Here is an 11,884-nt window from a genome sequence, read left to right as displayed (position 1 = left end):
CACTTGGACTCGGGAAGGGGAACATCACACACCGGGGCCTATCATGGGGAGGGGGGAGGGGGGAGGGATTGCATTGGGAGTTATACCTGATGTAAATGACGAGTTGATGGGTGCTGACGAGTTGATGGGTGCAGCACACCAACATGGCACAAGTATACATATGTAACAAACCTGCACATTATGCACATGTACCCTAGAACTTAAAGTATAATCATAAAAAAATAAAAATAAAAAAATTAAAAAAAAAGGAGATAGCTGATCAACAATCTCAATAAAGTTTAGGCTACACATGTTTCTCAATGATTTGGGGCTCCTGATGCCAAGGAAAGTAGTCACCAGCCTGGCAGAGATTGTTGATTCTGATCACCAAAAGGAAATAATGAAGCTGAATAAAGTATGTTGGGCACCCAGATGATCCAATAGGGCATCTATTAATACATCTTTCCACAATTTTGACAATAACAAGTGCAACAAACCACCCAAAAATATCTAGAATGTGTTGTCCCCTGCACAGAAATTTCCTTCCCTCGCTTAGAAACCTAGTGAACTAACATTCATTTTACATGTTTTCCTTGGCACTCTTAGTAAAGGATCTCTTTCTCCACTACCTTGATAACTTTAAGCATTTATACTAAAAATTAACACTGTCATTTGTTATTTGTATGTGCATTGCTCTTCTGTAACTATAAGCAATTTAAATTGAAAAAATATGCATTATTCCCCTCTCCATTCAGGATTTAGAATTGTTCTTGATAAATAGGTGATGATCAGCAAACACTTGTTAAAGGAATAAAAAGGAGGAAGGATTGTCACTTTTTCTCTGAAATATTTGTTTTAGCCCCACCCTATCCTTTATCAGGTATGCAGAACTCTATTGATTTCTTTGTTATGAAAAGAATCTTCTCTTCTGCTATATTCTAAGCAATTGGCATGCAAGGGATTTTTTGCCTTTCATCTCCTATACTTAGGAGGGTGCATCACTCAGAATAAATGCTCAATACATATTGAATGAAGGAATAAAAATATTAAATTTCCTACTGTTACCACCTTAAAGCAAAACTAAAAGCATAGCATATTAATATCAAAATGACTTGTTAGAAAACCCATTCAAACTTGACTTTGTAAAAGTGTCTGTCAAGATGGTTATTTTAAAAGCATCTGAAAATCTTAGAAATACTAAGGAAAGGATGTATGTTCTAAGCCATTGAGAGTTGTGTTTGAACTTCAGTTTTGATGCTAGTAATGTGAATTCCAGATTTTATTATGCACTCTAAGCTTCTATGTCCTCATTTTTAAAACATAGATAAAAATCTACTTCACAAGAATTTTATGAAACTTAAATGAGAAAATGAATTTAAAAACAGGTTAATATACAGTAGACACTTGGTAAACAATAGCTGCTATTATTTTTTCATTGTTTTTAATATCATCATTATCATTATTAATATAAAACTACTTGGAGCTCACACTCTACCATAGTTAATATTGCTGTTTTAAAAAGGATTCATCTTAAATTTGGACAAGTGGAAAGTCATATGGATTGTGGTCATGTGTGATTTTTAAACAGGCAACTGGAGAATTCTTTTCCCTCTTACAACAAACACATTTCCATCTTTCCAATACTGTCAAGGAAATTTTTTTTTTTCCTTGAAATCTAAGTCCTTCACTAAATGTCCTATTAAGCTATGTAGTCAGCCAGGCATAGCCTGTAATCCCAGCACTTTGGGAGGCCAATCGCGCCACTGCACTAGAGCCTGGGCGACAGAGCGAGATTCCGTCTCAAAAAAAAAGCTATAAAAGCTATCTAGTCAAAAGACTGACCCATTTTGGAAGTATTCTTTCCCTATTTGCCTAGGAAGAAGTAAAGATTCTTCTTTTTTTTTTCTTTTACCATTTTAGAAAACACTAACATATTATTGTCTCACGCATCTGTGTAAAGAGACCACCAAACAGGCTTTGTGTGAGCAACAAGGCTGTTTATTTCACCTGGGTGCAGGTGGGCTGAGTCCAAAAAGAGAGTCAACAAGGGTGGTGGGATTATCATTAGTTCTTATAGGTTTTAGGATAGGTGGTGGAGTTAGGAGCAATGTTTTGCAGGCAGAGGGTGAACCTCACAAAGTACATTCTCAAAAGTGGGGAGAATTACAAAGAACCTTCTTATGGGTGGGGAAGATTATAAAGAATCTTCTTAAGGGTGGGGGAGATTACAAAGTACATTGATCAGTTAGGGTGGGGAAGAAACAAATCACAATTGTGGAATGTCATCAGTTAAGGCTATTTGCACTTATTTTGTGGATCTTCAGTTACTTCAGGCCATCTGGATGTATGTGTGCAGGTCACAGGGGATATGATGGCTTAGCTTGGGCTCAGAGGCCTGCCAATTATCATATATAACATATTCCTGCATTTTATCTTATAGATTCTCTGGGACGGAGTAAGCACCCATTGTCCATTTACTTACTTGTATTTATTTTAATCTAAAGGAATTCAGAACATATCACCCCCAAATATGCCATTTTGGCACATGAGTTATTTTGAGCTTAAAAAATTGAGAACCAGCCAACACAGTAAAAGTTCTTTACCTCCCCCTCAACTGCCTAAAATATAAATTTCCCCTTTGTAAAGGAAATGTACATCTATTTTAAATTTTTCGTTAGTAAAAATATCAGTACCAGGAAAAAGATCTATTCTGAGATAACTTTATCACCTGAAAGACTTTTGTCTTCATAACAATGCAATTTTTCTTCCTCATCTTCCTCCCTTCGCCTTCCTGTAACTTGCCCTCACCACGTTCCAGAAGCACCAAACCGCAGTTATTTTTTGTAGCTCAGGATATTATATAAGCCTCAATTAACTGGTCTTTTCTCATATGAACTTCTGTGCATATACACATAATATTGTTTTCCTCTTCTTAATCTGTCTTATGTCAATTTAATTCCTAGACCAATGAACCGTTTTTTATCTTTTTCAAAAAACCAACAAAAAAATATAACTCATGAAAATAAATTAAAACCATCCAAATGAGAATTCGTAAACCCTATTTATTTAGAGCTTGCCATAAAGCAAGGGAGTCAGCCACCATCAATTGCTTTTGGCAAAGATTCAAAGTCCAGCAGGGGAGTGAGAAATCTTCAAAGTGAAATTGTAGGTTGTTGGCCTTGGGTAGCTGGAGGCAGGCTAACTAGAAGTGAAAGTACCTATTTGGCTCTCTCTGGTTAATCCCGAATTGGAACCAGAAGCAAAATTAGGGAAGCTGTTATTTACTGATCAAGTCATGACCATTTTGCACAGTTTGTAACTTCCTGAACTGTCACTACAGAGTTTGCAATTAGCATTTTATTTTTACATATGGTCTGGTCATTGTTGGTGTATTTATCCCTGTTTTTCTCACATAGACAACACACTCAGAATACTAGCATTTATTTGCATGCTGGCCCACACTTATAAAAATGAGTTTCAAAATATATTTATAACTTTAAATATATTTCTACACTAGAATTAAAGCATACTTTTTTCTTTCTTTCTTTCTTTCTTTCTTTCTTTCTTTTTTAGACAGTCTCACTCTGTCACCCAGGCTGGAGTGCAGTGGCACTGTCTCGGCTCACTGTGACCTCCACCTCCCAGGTTCAAGCTATTCTCCTGCCTCAGCCTCCTGAGTAGCTGGGATTACAGGCATGCACCACCATACCCAGCTACTTTTTTTTTCGTATTTTTAGTAGAGATGAAATTTCACCACATTTGCCAAGCTGGTCTCAAACTCCTGATCTCAAGCCATCCACCTGCCTCAGCCTTCCAAAGTGCTGGGATTACAGGTATGAGCCACTCTGCCCAGCCTGAGTTACAGCATACTTTAAAAAAATAATTTGTGTATAGATTTCTATGTAAAATAGATATTGACTTAAGCTTTATGTTGTTGTTTGTTTTGGGAGAAATCTCAATAATGCCACATTGAATTGGAGATCTTTTAAGGACAGTTTTGAAAACAAGATGGAAATACTTTAAAGGTTACCATTGACAGAGTAGGAGCATCGCTGTCTTGTACAAGCCCCTCATTCTAAAGTTCACCTTAATCAAAAACCCCCTAAATCCAAAGGACATCAGCTAAGGTCAGCACAAAAATAAACCACAACTAAAATCTCCAACCAGAAACATTCCAAACTCCTCCTTGGCCAGAGTCATGCTAGCCCAGAAGTAACCTCCCTCTGACAGGAAAGGTTCCAGCTGCAAGATAACCCCCTACAGCCAGAAAGACGTCAGTCCCAAGATAACCCTCCCTCCTCCCAGAGACATTCCAACTCTGCCATAAAGCTTCTCGCTCACACAGAAACATTCCAAGCTTGTGATAAGCCCCCTCACCCTAAAACCAATATACGCTGTTAGTCTGTAAGAGAACGTGCTCCTCACCGAAATTGGCAAGAAGCCCCTCTCAGGTTTATTTTCACTAAAATAAATGTGTCTTTAACTGTCGAGCTGCATTTCATGTTTCTTCCCTCTTTCTTTAACTCTTACAGCCACAACTAGCAGAAACCTGATAGTTTACTATCAATGTTCCTTACACATTGATGACAATCCCCAAGAGAAGAGCAATCTTACTGTGAAAGATTTTTTTTTTTAAACTAGAAATAATTAAATCTGATACATAAAATAATTCATGAACCATACAAGGTCTTCAAAAGCAATTTTGTTACATGAATAAATTATTTTTATCTTTAGAAAGGTGTCACAACAAATTCTAAAGTATGCGTAAAAATAATTTCAAATAAAGAAATGATTCTGCATTCTTACACTTGATTTACTCTGGGTAAAACAAAAGTTTTGAATATAGCATCATGTTACCTTTAAGAAGTTGAAAAATATCAACTTCTGAAAGAAGAAATTATAAAAGGAAAGTGTATAGTACAAACTGTTAATACTTAGACGTTTATTCCCGAAGAGACCACCAGGTCAGAGTCAAAGCTAAACATGAGGATCTTTATTACAGGTTGAACCTGGAACTCTCCTTCGTGAAGCGAGACAGGCAGAGCCCCACTGAGCTCGAGCAGTGTTATATAGTCTAAGAAAAGTGGGCATAGAGTTATTGTAAATCAGATATATGATTGGCTAGTGTTTGAACAAGGCGATTTGGCTAACTTATGATTGGTTCCACCATTTCTGATATTCGGTTCAACCTTTGGTAGGGAGCAGGTTTATGGCAACAAGAGTTTATCTTACTTAAAACCGTCTTGTGACCTTGCTTCAGAACACAAAATCTCTGGTGCGTGCAGAAAAGCAGGTACTCACAGAACTCTGAATCTCTGGTATGTGCCAAAGATTAGAGAGCAGAACAAGGGTTTGGTGGGTGGGGCGGTACACATGTATCTTTATGTTCTTTCATTTCCCCTCTCACAAGTAACTGGATGTCAATCTTGGATTTCCAGGGATCTTATAATCAGCCTCACTTTCTGGGTGCAGGAGAAGCTGGTGATAGCTCACGGAGGACCGTGGTTGGATGGTATCAAACCTTTCTCTGACAAAATTGTAGAAATTTTGTTTACCACACGGGGCCTATAGTGAATAAAGTAGTAAAGACATTAGGGGCCTAAAAGGGGTGCCAGAAGGGAAAACATTGAAGAGTTCCACTAATTGTCCAAGTGTATATGTTGGGAGTCCTTGTCGGGTAGCGAGTCCTGAGGAGGTTAGACTTTCTTGGGTATTAGATCCTATACCCTGGCTGGAGTGCATTTTACAATAGTGGTATGGGCAGCCTGCATTCTGGTGCCACCAATAATTTTACAATTATATTCCAGTCTGATCATATTCAAAACAGATCATAGGTATCCCGGTTGGGCAATCTGGAAGTGGTGAAATTGGGGTAAACTGGGTGTGCACCGGAGGGCAGTCTGCACTAGCTAGCAGTTTGCCGCCTGGGGGTTTCCGGGGTGAGTTTTGTTCTCATAGAGCCAGAACCTCCAGACATAGGGAGTTAGGCAGCAGTGAGGAGGAGTCAGATGCATAGGCATAAAAGCACATAGGTAAGCTAGACATGGTTACGGCTATGGGGATGACGAGCAGGAGTTAACTTTGGAGGATTGTTCTTAGCTTTGTCTATAGTCCATGTAACCCGGTGCTCCAGATGGCCGGAAGGTGGGGTGTTGGGTCCACTGGTTTGGCGTGTGTGTAGTGGATCCGCAGGCGATGCCTTCTACCTTGAAGCGTTGGGAGTAGTCAGGAGTACTTGCAGTGGTCCTTTCCACCTGGGTTGAAGAGTTTTCTTGCCAGTGAAAAAGCGACTAGGACCCAGTCTCGGCTGGAGCAGGGGATGGCGTCGTGAGGAGGTCTGCCTCATTGATTCTAAAGTAGTCTGGGCCAATTTCCTGAGTGAATTTTCTGCTTAAGGCTTGTAAGGAGAACAGGAAGCCTCAGAGACATTTGTTTCAGTTTCAGGTTTGAGTAAGTCATCTTTTAGACTGAGGGACCAGGGGTGGGGTCTGTACATGATTTCATATGGTGTGGCCCAGTCTGGGGGTATTTCGGGCCTGGAACGGAAGGGGAGAAGTACTACCCAATTGGCATGACTCCATGGTCCAATTTAGTTAAGGTCTCCTTCAGAGTCCGATTCATCCTTTCTACCTGTCCTGAGCTTTGGAGACCTATAAGCACAATGTAATTTCCAATTTGCCCCAAGAATGGAGCCCGTCCTGACTTACCTTGGCAGCGAAGGCTGGTCCATTGTCTGACCCTATTTGGGCCGGAAAGCCATACCTGGGAGGATTTCTTCCAAATTTTCTTTGCTACAACCTGAGGCAGTTTCTCTCTTGGTTGGAGGCGGCTTCTGTCCATCCTGAAAAGTATCTACAAAGAACAGTAAGTACTGATACCTATATTTTCAGGCTTTTATCTCCGGTAGAATCTGTTTCCTAATAGACACCAATTTCTGGATTCCTCTACACCTGATTCCTCGCGGCCTGGGTTTGGGGGCATTCAGTTGGCAGGCTTTGCAATTTGTTTTGACATCGCTGGCCAGTTCAGCTATCGTCTGATTCTGAACTTGGCGTGCCTGATTAAGTCTATCATTAAGCGAACTTGGGTGGGTTGTCAGTGGATATGTTCAACACCTGCCGTCCTAATTTTTCTGGTAGGATGGTTTGGTCATTTATATCAGTCCACTACCCATTTTGAACCTGTTTTAGAGAGCGTGTCCATCCATTCGCGATCTGTTGGTATAGTCGAGAAAACATGGCAATTTTGCGAAGACCCGCGATCAGGGGAGCTGGAGCACGAAAGGAGCTGACTGGGAGCTTTGCTATGCTCTTCGCGGTTTGGTCGGCTAAGAAGTTGCCTCGAGCAATTGGCGTGGTTGGTTTCCTGATGCCTAGAGGCAATACAACCAGCAGAGCTGTTTGAACCTGCAAGCGGTAATAAAACTAGGATCTCTTACTGTTTTTTATTTCTTTGCCTTCAGCTGTTAATAAGTCCCTCTCTGTGGGTGGCCCCATATTGTAATGCTTGCCAGTGGCAAAGCATAAGCGGCTATCGTGTATATATTAGTTTTTCTCTGCCTAGGGTGAGGGCCTGTGTGAAAGCTATCAGTTGACTCTTTGGGCGATGTCCCTGGAGAGGCAAGGGTTAAAAGCTGAATTACCTCAGTCTCTGGCGTTACAGCAGCTCCTGCATACCCGCTGGCCTTGGTGGGCGTGCTTCACTGCCATCAGTGGGGCAAGGCAGGTTCTGTCCAGGGGCGATCTTCTGGAGTCCTCCGCACCCATGCACCTGGGCCAGTATCTCAGTGCACTCATGAGACCAGGCGTCAAGTCTAGTTTGGCAGCAGTGAAGCAGGGTTTAGAGAAGTTGGGGGCGAAGAAGTTATTCTGAGGGGTTTAACAGCGGTCCCTTGATGGTGGTGGGCGTTTACTCATCCATCCCGGTCCGGCTGCCGGTGGATGCCTTATAGTGGCATCGCGGGTTTATAATGCGCTTAACTCTTACATGATAAGTTTAATGGCGTCTCGGACCATTAGAGGCGGTCGCCCCTTGATTATCCGAGGCAGGGTGGCCAGCCAACATCCCACTGAATCTAATTTTGCGACCGTGGGCAACTGGCCTCTGCCAGGGCTAGGTGCTAATGTTAAACACAGCTTTACACCCTTACTTTCATCACGTATAAGTGGAAGGCTTGGGAACATCAGGAGCTGGCGAGGGCTGATAATAAGGCAGTTTGATTTGCTGAAGGCCAGCAGCTCAGCCTCTTCGTCCAATTGAAGGGCTGCCGTTCCTTTGTTGCCTGGTATAGGGGCCAGCTCAGCAAATCCGGTATCCATAACCTACAGAACCCTACCCGACCCCAGAATTCTCTCACTTGCCGTGTCGACTGGGGTCTGAGATGAGACTGTTTCCTTCGGGCTTTGGTTAGCCAGGCGTTGCCCCACTGGCAAGGTACCCCAGATAAGTTACCTCCGACTTGCAGATCTGAGCCTTTGTTGCTGAGGCTCAGTGGCCTAACTCCCCCAGAGTCTTCAAGAGGTCCTCAGTCCCTTGAACACAAGTTTCCAGGGACCCTGGCAGCTATTAAAGAGATCATCAACCTTATATTACAAAGAGTTATTTGAGTGTTGCCGCCTGTACTCACCCAGATCTTCATGAAGGCTTCATCGAACAGGGTTGGCGAGTTCTTGAACCCTTGGCCAGCAGCCTGGTCCATGTTAGCTGACCGTTGATGCCCCTCTCAGGATCCGTCCATTGAAATGCAAGGGGTTCTTGACTTTTGGGAGCCAGAGGAAGGCTGAAGAAAGCATCTTTTAGATCAGAACAATGCCTGTTTTTAGGGATGTAAACACTCAGAAGGGTGTATGGATTGGGCACAGTGGGATGTATGTCCATGACCCTTTTATTAACTTCTCTTAAATCCTGTACTGTCTGTTGTCCGGTACCTATTGGGTTTTGCGAACAGGTAACAGTGGAGTATTCCAGGATAGTGGCAAGCCCGGTAGGACTCCTGGTCTAGGAGTCCGTGGGATATGGGGAGGCGTAATTCCTTCTCTTCCCTCAGGGGCACGGGATACCGAACCCGGGCAGATTCCGTCCTGGCTTAACTACAAATACTTGGCGGGGTCGATGTTTGCTAGCCCTAAGCCCCAGTTTCTGCCACGCTTCAGGGGAAGCGCTGGAGCAAGAGTCAATTTCCTGATCGGGGCTTTTTGCTCTTGATGGAGTCTGTACTCATCTTCTAAGGTGACAGTCAGGATAGATATTGGCCTGTTTTGGGAATCAGTTATCTTAGGCCCTTCTAGCTCAAAGTGGATTGGGCCCCATTTTTTGTCAACAAGTCCCTCCTAGTAGAGGGCAGGGCTCTCTGGAGATGACTAGGAAGGAATGGAGACTTTTTCCGTTCCTAAGTCTACAGTCCTCTAGGTTGTCAGGGTATTTTTGATGCCTGTGGCTGTGCACCAGGATGTTTTCTTAGACATTTTTCCAATTGGTTTGGTTAAGACTGGCGTTCCGCTGGTATCCAACCAAAGAAGCGAACAGGGACCCCTCCACTTGCAAAGTTACCCTATGGGTTGGGGAGGGTCAGACCCGTCCCCTAGTCAGAGTCCTGGAGTATGAGCAGATACAAGGTTAACTGATCCTCCGTTTGCGTCGCAATCCAGTGACCACGTTCCTGCAATAAGCACACTGATCCTTTCAATGCTTGCCTAGAGCCTTGCTTTTTCTGCTTTCTGCTTTGACCCATTCCCTGCCTGGGGGGAAGCTGCTACTAAGACTTTGTTATTTCTTTGGATTTGCCCTGAACTGTTTTTCTTCTGGGTATCCCTATTATTATAAAACTAAGCTGGGCATCTGAAGGGAGGATTCTGAATCTGCTTTCCCTCAAGCCTTCAATTTCTGGGTTTTCTTTTATCTGGTGTTGCCCTGGTTTACGGACATTACTACCGCTGCCTGATTTTCCGGTGCTTCACGGATTCCAGCGGGGTAAAACTGTCTGAAGGCTTCCATTAATCTCTCAAATACACAGCAGGGCTTTCTGTCTTACCTTGTAACACAAGATATGCTTTAGCCAAAGTGTGGTGGGCTTGCGGGCGCCTGCAGCCAGGAGACCACGCCATTAGAGTCTGGCGATGAAAGAGCAGTCGTCCCTACCTTCTGCCGTGTTGTAGTCCCATCTGAGCCGGGTCAAAAGCCGCATTAATGAGGTCAGGGATTTGCAGTTGGCTGGCAGTCTCCGCAAGGACCCAGCTTTCCTGGCCTCTCCAGCTTGGATTCTTTCCACGCTCCTCCGTTTGAACAGGATTGGGAGGAGCTGCTGACGATACTTTGGAGTGCGGCTGGTGAGTAAAGCTTATGACACTGTCTAACAAGCGAGGTTAGATCTTTGGGATTATCTGAGACGAGCATTTGGGACTCAATTGTATAAATCAGTGGTGGAAAAGGCCAGTACATGAGGCGGAGAGCCGGTGTCATCGGCGATCCCTATTTCTCTGAGAGGCAGGGCTACAATTGAGTCAGGGGAGTGGGGCTTGGTCCTGCTGTGACCTCAGCGTTAAGCCCTTGACCCCGAGGTTACTTTAAGCTCTCGGCTGCTTCGGCTTCGGTTTCCTTCTCTGGAAGCACCACCCTGGGGGACTGGGTCCTCTTGGGGATAAGATGCTTGGGATATGGTGGGGAAGTGTGGGTTCCTACGCGTTAGGGGTCCTGGCTGTCTACAGCAGCACAGGGGCGAGGACCACAAGAGTCCCTTTGTCTTGTAGGTGCGTTACTAGGACCTTGCAAGGCTCAGGATGAATGGAGTTATCCAGGCGGTGGGTCTTCCACAAGATTTTGCCACACTAGAATATAAGAGGGAATTTGATCAGGATGTCCTGACTGTCCCTGGCAGGAAAATCTAAGTTTTACCTTAGTAATAATAGAGACAGAAAAGTTCCTTGGGGAGGGCCACCTTATGCCAAGAGGAGGCCACTCGAGCGGCCAGAAAAGTAACTAGCTTTCCTTTCTTTAGTTCACGCTTAAGTTACGCCCCGAAAGAACCTTCACATCTTTGAAATTGGTAACAAAGGTGAGGCGTGCTCTGGTTGTTGCCCATCTTTGGACTGCTCCTACAAAGAAGGAGGGCGAAAATGAGTGTGAAGCAGGGGTATCCGACGAGTCGGTCCTGGAAGGTGAGAAGAAAAGGTTTTATGTTTTAGTTTTGGACTTACACTTAACACTTAACAATGGCCGGACGGAGTGATAGCGGTGATCTTTGTGGTGGGACTTCCGACCTGAGTCGAGCGGGGCAACCAAGGATGGAGGCCCCCAGATGGGCACTGAAGGGGCGTCTCCCCACCAGTCAGTGGCTGTCTTTTAGCGTCCACCAAGGCCGTGCCACTTACAGAACAGACCAATACAGATTACAGATTACGGATTTGTAGAAATTTCAGGGAGACAGACAGAGACAAGGAGCAGAGACAGTGACAAAGCCGACACCTACAGATGAAGATCCATTGGCTTGGGGGTCTGGTGGGCTTGGGGAAATCCCGGGCGAGCCCCATTTGTTATCTTGGTGGTTTATTCCCCGAAGAGACCACCAGAGTCCAGAGTCAAAGCTATAGCTGGCAGGATCTTTATTACGAGTTCGAACCTGGAACTCTCCCTGCGCTTCATTGAAGCAGAGACAGGCAGGAGAGCTCCCCCACTGGTGAGCTCCGAGCAGTGTTATATAGTCTAAGAAAAGTGGGCATAGAGTTATTATACAAATCAGATATATGATTGGCTAGTGTTTGAACAAAGCGATTTGGCTAACTATGATTGGTTCCATCATTTCTGATATTTCGGTTCAACCACTGGTGAGGAGAGCAGGTTTATGGCAGCAAGAGTTTATCTTACTTAAAACACGTCTTGTGACCTTGCTTCAGAACTTACAAAATCTCTG

General features: G+C 43.8%; 1 long non-coding RNA gene across 2 annotated transcripts in view; it reads right to left on the bottom strand.

The window, feature by feature from the left end:
- Window positions 1–11,884, bottom strand: part of LOC116274178 — a 47,277-nt gene that overhangs the window by 14,558 nt on the left and 20,835 nt on the right. The window lies entirely within an intron of this gene.

Source organism: Papio anubis, chromosome 3, assembly GCF_008728515.1.
Source record: "Papio anubis isolate 15944 chromosome 3, Panubis1.0, whole genome shotgun sequence".
Taxonomy (NCBI): domain Eukaryota; kingdom Metazoa; phylum Chordata; class Mammalia; order Primates; family Cercopithecidae; genus Papio; species Papio anubis.
The sequence above is the reverse complement of the archived record's forward strand: the minus strand, read 5'-3'. Positions and strand labels throughout refer to the sequence as shown.